This window comes from Micropterus salmoides, unplaced genomic scaffold (assembly GCF_014851395.1).
Source record: "Micropterus salmoides isolate LMB-PRFRI ecotype aquatic unplaced genomic scaffold, ASM1485139v1 Ms_hic_scaffold_21, whole genome shotgun sequence".
In the NCBI taxonomy this organism is placed as follows: Eukaryota; Metazoa; Chordata; class Actinopteri; order Centrarchiformes; family Centrarchidae; genus Micropterus; species Micropterus salmoides.
The window spans coordinates 7,464,797-7,472,474 of record NW_024041262.1 but is presented as its reverse complement, the minus strand read 5'-3'; positions in this window follow the sequence as shown (position 1 = coordinate 7,472,474).

Here is a 7,678-nt window from a genome sequence, read left to right as displayed (position 1 = left end):
TGGGAAAATAAATTTTATCTCCAGTACCCACAGTTTCATTCTGCCCCTAAGACATCCCTTTCATAAAGCCTAATGACATTATGACCTGGTATGAAACCATTCCACCTCCATGCAGCCCTAATTATGTCAACAACGAAGATTCAGCTGAAATGCTTACAGGCAGCAAAATCACAGGTTATACATCCAGATGTCAAGATTATGGACCCAAAGGCTGTCCCAGTATCCCTTTTAATGGGCATATCAGGATGAACTGAACCAAATAAAAACACATAAAAGGAAATCAGTGTAAAATGTACTCTGTGGCTTTTTTGTCATGGACAGTTATGTGACTATAAGCGCTGCCCTTAGGGTACAGAAACATTTCAGTCATGTTGATCTTGACACCGATCATTTGCCTATATGAAACATTTAGGACAATGCAGACCATTTACCAATCTGTGGCACAGTGGATGGAAGGACAGGCATCTTTGGATTTGGAAAATGGACTTATAAAACAGGAAATATTAGAAATAATCACCAGAATAAGAAGAAGAAGAAATAGAAGAGTTCAGAAAAATTAATGTGTTTAACGAGCAACTGATTTCTTAGTCATATCTAAACTAAAGAAAACAGCAGCAATCTCAATTAGTTTTCCAATGCCCACAGTGTGACTCACACACAAAAAGGAGTTTAGCATACACCATGTGGGTACTGAGGTCAGGTCACCCTGCCAATTAGTGTAATTCAGTCCATTGAATGAAAACAAATAAAGGTCTGATTTTTTTCAACAGTTGAGGTAAATAACTGAGGTCAGTATCTGAAAATATACAATCTCTAAATGTACAGGTTGTAAGCCAACAATCAGCCAGGGACCTGACTTTGTTTTAGTGTTTCTTTTGTTTGTGCTCTTGTCATTTAAAGAATGTGAAGCAGTTTGCCTAACAAGTGTTGTCTGACTCTTAGAACCTTTCCTTTAAGAACTAATGAACCCTTGGGGCTGAATTTCAGGGCAACTGGAAAGGAAAATCACTAATAGCTGCGACCACCTGAGTCTTTCGGCTTGACCTCACAGCAAATCAAACAGCACATCCGAGTTCAGAAATATGAATGTGTTTAACGAGCCGCAGATTTGTTAGTGACCCCCAATTTGAAGAAAACAACAGCAGTCTGAACATGGCTTTCAATGCCCACCAGCGTCACACACACACACAAACTTTAACTTACACCGCGTGGGTACGCCTGAGGTCAGATCACCCAGATAATCAGTGTAATTGAGTCACTGGTCATGAATATCTATCTCTATATCTCTTACCTGACTGAACCAAATACATATGTACAATAACGAATTTGATTAATGACTCAGATCAGCAACTGATTCTGTTATTTTCAGTATCACTTGAGGTCAAGCTGCATTAAGGGATTTTTGGCCACAAGGCAGAAACACAAAAATAAACTGCAACAAGCCTCAAATGACCACTGAGTTAGCAAACAACTGCTTACGTAAACATCCAGCAGACACGAGCAACATCAACAGGGCAACATTCTATATTCAGTGGTATTTAATCTCTGGTTTGGTCCTCAAACTCACGAAGAAAGTTCTCAGTACTGCAAACCCTTTTCCATTGTGAACCTTTTTCGCAAGAACTTCAGAAATCACAAGTAGTTTGTGGGTTTTATTTTACTACTGTAGCACTGGCCATTAGTTTTTCAGAAATTGTAAGTACGGGCAATGGGACAACACACACGACAAGCGACGGCGCCAGACGATCACATAGCTTATAGCCAAACTTATTAAGAGGTGGATTTGTCAATTAGTTCTCAACTATTAATCTCTCAACTATTTTGATTATTGATTAATATATGGGTAATATTTTAAGAATAAGTTAAGAGTTCTCATTCCAGCTTCTTAAATGTAAATATTTTGTGGTTTCTTTAGTCCTCCCTCCATTTTCTGACATTTTATAGAACAACTAACAACAACATTAATCAAGAAAATAATCCACAGATTAATCGACGATAAAAATAATTGTTAGTTGCAGGCCAATTTGGAGGAGAAAACAGAGGCAAATAGTTAAATTATTCAGCTTTAACCTGCTGTTTACAGTTCTCTTGTGTAATGAGGGATTATTAGCTATATTAAAGGTGGGCTAGCACTGGGTTTATCCTACAAATAAAGTAGCTAATCTGATAAAATATCAGCTTGTTGACATACGGATGAACCTGCTGTTAGAAATGTTGTTCATGTGCCAGTATTTCCGCAGATAATTTGGTCAGTACAATTTTACAGTTTTCATATCTGGTAAACAGCAAGTTGTAATAAAACCTTCAATGGGGAAATGTTTTAAAGAACGGTCAACTCTCGTTAAGGAACTTCAACAGCTTACTGTGTTGAAACAAGTCTCTGGAAAAGCAGATATATAATACTATAAATTCAGATTTTTACATTTCAATCTAACCATAAACATCTTGGAACCAGGCATCTTTAAAACCAACTGCCCATCCTTTGTTTTCTTTGGCTCTTGTTATCATGACTTCTGATTTCTCCTGACCTAACACAGCTTCAGCTGCCTGAGACTACCAGCTGCAGCAGCAGCCGACATGGACAGCATGAGCTGATGAGTACTTTGTTCCCAAAGAAGTAGGTCACTGGGCAGCACAGACCTGATGACTGAGACTAACTCCATATACAGCGAGAAGATCAGATGACGTTTAATATGTGGTTTGCTCTATCGGCTTCATCGCCACACATGGGCAGGTTAATAATGCACCGGGTGGCATCAACTTGTTCAAATGAGGCTGACCTCTGCTTGTGAGGGCACAGTGAGAGGGCAGATATTGTTTCCACAGTTACTGAAAAAAAAACTTAGGAAACAAAACAGTAATCAGGATGATCTGATTGCTGATTAGGCAAAGGAAAAAATAATTTAAATACAAATAACACAGGAGCAATAGTTATTGGCATGGATCCCAGTCAAGTGCACCCTGCTCAGTGTGTCTGGGTCGTGCCAAACTCACTTTTTGTATTTTTGTGGCCAGGCCTATGGTGGTGGGATCAGAAGGAATATATTAGCATATATTATAAGTGGGCATGTTAGAGGCTGTGACAATCATGGCTTGCCCCATTCACAACTTTTATCCCGTTTAAAACACAGGGCTCTCCCCATCATGACACACTAACAGTGGCTAATCTAGTCCAGTGGAGAGTTTTCTTCAAAGGAAAATATTATTGTCTGGGATGTAGAGAGTTTCAAATATGAATATATGTGATATATTACTCTTTTTTAATGTTGTATTCACGTGTATAATGATGCACATTATTATTTCTTATCACAATGATTCATAGAGCTATAAATAAAATTTAAGTAGAACTAAAAATGCTATATTAGTTTCTTTCAAGTGTATATCATCATTTCTGAATTCATTTTTAAAGTTTCTTTTTTACATTAAAATGATTGCTGACAATCTGGAAAATAAATATTTGCCTGATTAATCTTTAGGTTACCACATAATTGTGATCCTGGTAATTATGGGATCCTGGGATTAAAATTAAATTAAAATAACTACGAAACAGTCAAATTACAAAAAATACCATTAATTTCGAGCGATAAAATCCCAGTCATTGTACTCTGCCTGTGTGCTGCACATAATTGAAAAGCTTAACATTAAGTAAGGGAAGCTTAGCGAGCGATCAATTATACAAGATTGGTGTAAAATTACTGCTGCAAATTCGAATATGACATCAAAATTAATACAAAATTGTCTTACTTCATGGTACACCTAAGGATCTTCAAGTATTTACAGTTACTTCTGAATCCTAAACTTTTCTCTTTTTGAAGGGCTCAGCATTGGCCAAAAGCCTCACTTCACAAAAAAAGTTGTCACTTGAGGTGTAAAGCTACAACTGGCTCTTGAAAAGGATAAGTACATGCCCCGCCCCCACACACAGACACAGCAGCAGCAGCAGCAGCAGCAGCATCCAAACTCTGACACTTTAATGTACAGTCCTCAGCTGACCCTAATAATCATCCTAAATATAACTGCCATTAAGTTTGTGATCTAAGCTCCCGTGCGCGCAACACTTCTGCGTCAGACCATAAAAATAATCGTACTGAATGTTTATTGTTGAATTTTCATTCTGCCAGAAGCTGTCATGACAACATGTGAACTGACGTGTTTCATTACAATTAAAATACAGTATACATAAATCTTCACTCATGTGCATGCAAGATACCATGAATAGTAATTTACTGTTTCTGCACTACACCTAAAATCTTAGAGAGTAGGTGTCACTTTTGTTTTGGAATAAAGTTCTATAAGCGCAAAAAATAAGTTATGTGACGTTGATATCCACATCACTTATCAGGATATAATGGCTTTCCTAACCTGACACATCCTATGAGCAACTCATCACACCGCCTTTCACTCTCACAGGTCTTTTTCTTGTGTTTTTCTTGGAACCATTACTCTGTACTTATCCAAATAGTTTTTCTTATCTGTTCAGCTATTCATTGGGATGTTCTTTTTCCATCTGTCTTTCTTGAGTCTTGATGTAATTTTCATTTCTGCTGCTTTTTCCCCTCAGTATCTCTATTTTTCAAATTGATTTACCCCCCCTTCTCCTCAGTTTATTAAGCTGCATAAGGATCATTAGCCTCATTTTCAGTCTGCATTTACTCTCTCCTTTTCCCACCATTTAGAGGTTGTAAATAATCTGACATATCATGGAGGTCACACTGACATCACGTTGCGCTTCCCCTTTGGCCACTTTTTTCCTCTCTAACTTCTCGAGGTAGTCCTGATGAAATGAAACACTTATCCCTATCAAGATAAGTTACTTATCTTAACAAGTCCTTCCAACACTGATGACTCATTCAGATGTTATTGTTCTGCACAAGGACAAATCAGATAAGACCCCTTAAAAGCAAAGTCAGAAAAATCTATTAAAGATTAAACACAGATCTCTGGGTGTGCAACTCCTGACGCTCTCTAAAGCATTTGTACCAAACCGTTTTTGTCACATCCCTATCAGATGAACTCAGGTACCCCTTCATGTACACCACCTTTCATGTTTTAAATATATTCATATGTATTCAATATATATTTTATGATTTAGTTTTTTCATACAATTAAACTTTCAAAGTCAGTTAGTCAAGTTTGCACTTGTACTACTACCACTTTGAAAGACTATATGATTCAGCCATTTTTCCATTACTTTTAACCTTTTCACCATATCCAGTACTTTAAAGTGGCTATATTTTATATTTTTATAATATCAACATATCAAATTACAGTGTGAAAACAATGTGACGGTGTGAAAGGGGTCACTTGTAGAGAAGGTCTTATTGAGAATTATCACCTGAATCTGCAGCTGCCCTTGGCTTTAGGGAGCTTTAAGGAGAGTGAATATTGAACTTACACTCATCAGGTGTCCCGAAATACGACTCCAAATGAATGCTTATGTTGCTCCATAACTGCTGGATGTGTAAACAGGCAACTGTTTGCTATCAAGTTTGCCATATCAACTTGGTGATGAAGGTGATTACATGGAAATGTTGTATTCACAACTTGTGTCCTCTGCCTGCAAGCAGCCAAAAAGAGTTACTGTAGATTTAAGCTAACTAAGTACTATTTATCCAATACATGTACCTTATTATTTGAACTGTTCATCACTTTAAGCTTTCTATTTCAACCATTTATCAATAACCTTTGGCTAACTTATTAGACTAATAATACTGTGCGCTTGCTAGCTAGTTTTCACCCAGTTTTCAGACTTTACAGCTGACTTGATGGACATATTTTTCAATCAAATTGTAATTTCTGTTCCTGTAAATTAGTTGAGCAGTCTTTCCAAGTACCCTCTGGCAACTGCAGAAGTTTATCCCTGTCGTACAAGCACCCCTGGTGTGTCTAAATAACTTTTCATTGGTTTCGACCATACAATACATTTCCAACAATTTATAGAAGCTAGTGCTGGATGGGAGCAAACACCCTGGTATAGTTACACAGTTAGTTCCCACATCCTTGTATCTAAAGCCTGACATCATGCCCACTGAGCATCTGAGATGTCAGCCGGGCATTGAGATAAAACAAGAAAGAACAGGCTGACCACTTTCCTCCCAGCATGTCAGTGTGACATCTATCTAATGCAGCCCATAACACAACCTAATCTCATTTATGTAGGAGCAGATCTGACTTTGGCATAGTTTGATATTTTTAGAGGGTATGACTGGGGCCACTTGCTGCTATCCAGAGAAAGGAGAAAATTACATCTGAAGAAGACATCATCCTAAACAACAGTGGCAATATCATCTAATCAAAACGCATGCATGACCTACAGCTTTTTATCTTCTTTACCGCCACTGTTTCCTCTCCAATCACAGAGTACAGGACTACTGTACATGCCTGTCACCCTGGCTACTGATTCACAATGGTCTAAATGATGACTGGTGCAAATGAAATGGAATTTATTTTTTTTCCAATATCTTTGGCATTAACTTTTCCTTTCCGTCTGAGTGCTTTTTAGTTTACTCTCAGGTCAAAGGCTTCAGTAGAGTGCAGTAAGCATGCAAAAGGTAAGGGCTTAATGTGACTACGTCACTTTCCCATGACTACATAATTATGGCCTAAAATTATGTTATTTATTCCTGCTTTGTTGATGATTTTTCAGAAGAAAAAAAAGAAAGGTTTACAGCTTCTAGCTGATAACTACCAGTAGATTTGCAATATTGATTGATTAACAAAGGTTAATGGTACCCTGTCAAGTTTTTTGTAATCAAAGCCTTGTTTACATTCTCACAAAAGACACATATGTATGTCCTTGATGCCAAAATATATGTGGTGAGTGCATTTCCTTCCTCTTAAAACATTTGCAAAGCCAATTTTTAAATTGCGTTGTTTACATTCATGTTTGCTAGCTGGCAGTCTGTTGCTTCCCTGGCGCATTGCTACTATCTTACCTGTACATCCGTTACCACTGGCTAAAATGTGTACAGAGTCAACCTGCGTGCCTGTGTGTCCTCATGCACGTGCAAGGGTAATGAACAAAATGGGGACATAAAAAAACAAACAAAAATAAAAAAATCTCCAAAGGGTATGTTTAAGTTAATAATAATAAACAGTAATTTCATTCAACAAGAAACTTGGATATTATATTCATTCATTACACACAGACTGATATATTTCAAATGTTTATTTCATTTAATTGTGATGATTAAAACTGACAACTAATGAAAATCCAAAATTCAGTATCTCTGAAAATTAGAATATTACTTAAGACCAATACAACAGAAATTTTGGCCAACTGAAAAGTATGAACATGAAAAGTGTGAGCATGTACAGCACTCAAAACTTAGTTGGGGCTCCTTTTGCCTGAATTACTGCAGCAATGCGGCGTGGCATGGAGTCGATCAGTCTGTGGCACTGCTCAGGTGTTATGAGAGCCCAGGTTGCTCTGATAGTGGCCTTCAGCTCTTCTGCATTGTTGGGTCTGGCGTATCGCATCTTCCTCTTCACAATACCCCATAGATTTTCTATAGGGTTAAGGTCAGGCGAGTTTGCTGCAATTAAGAACAGGGATACCACGGTCCTTAAACCAGGTACTGGTAGCTTTGGCCCTGTGTGCAAGTGCAAGTCCTGTTGGAAAATGAAATCTGCATCTCCATAAAGTTGGTCAGCAGCAGGAAGCATGAAGTGCTCTAAA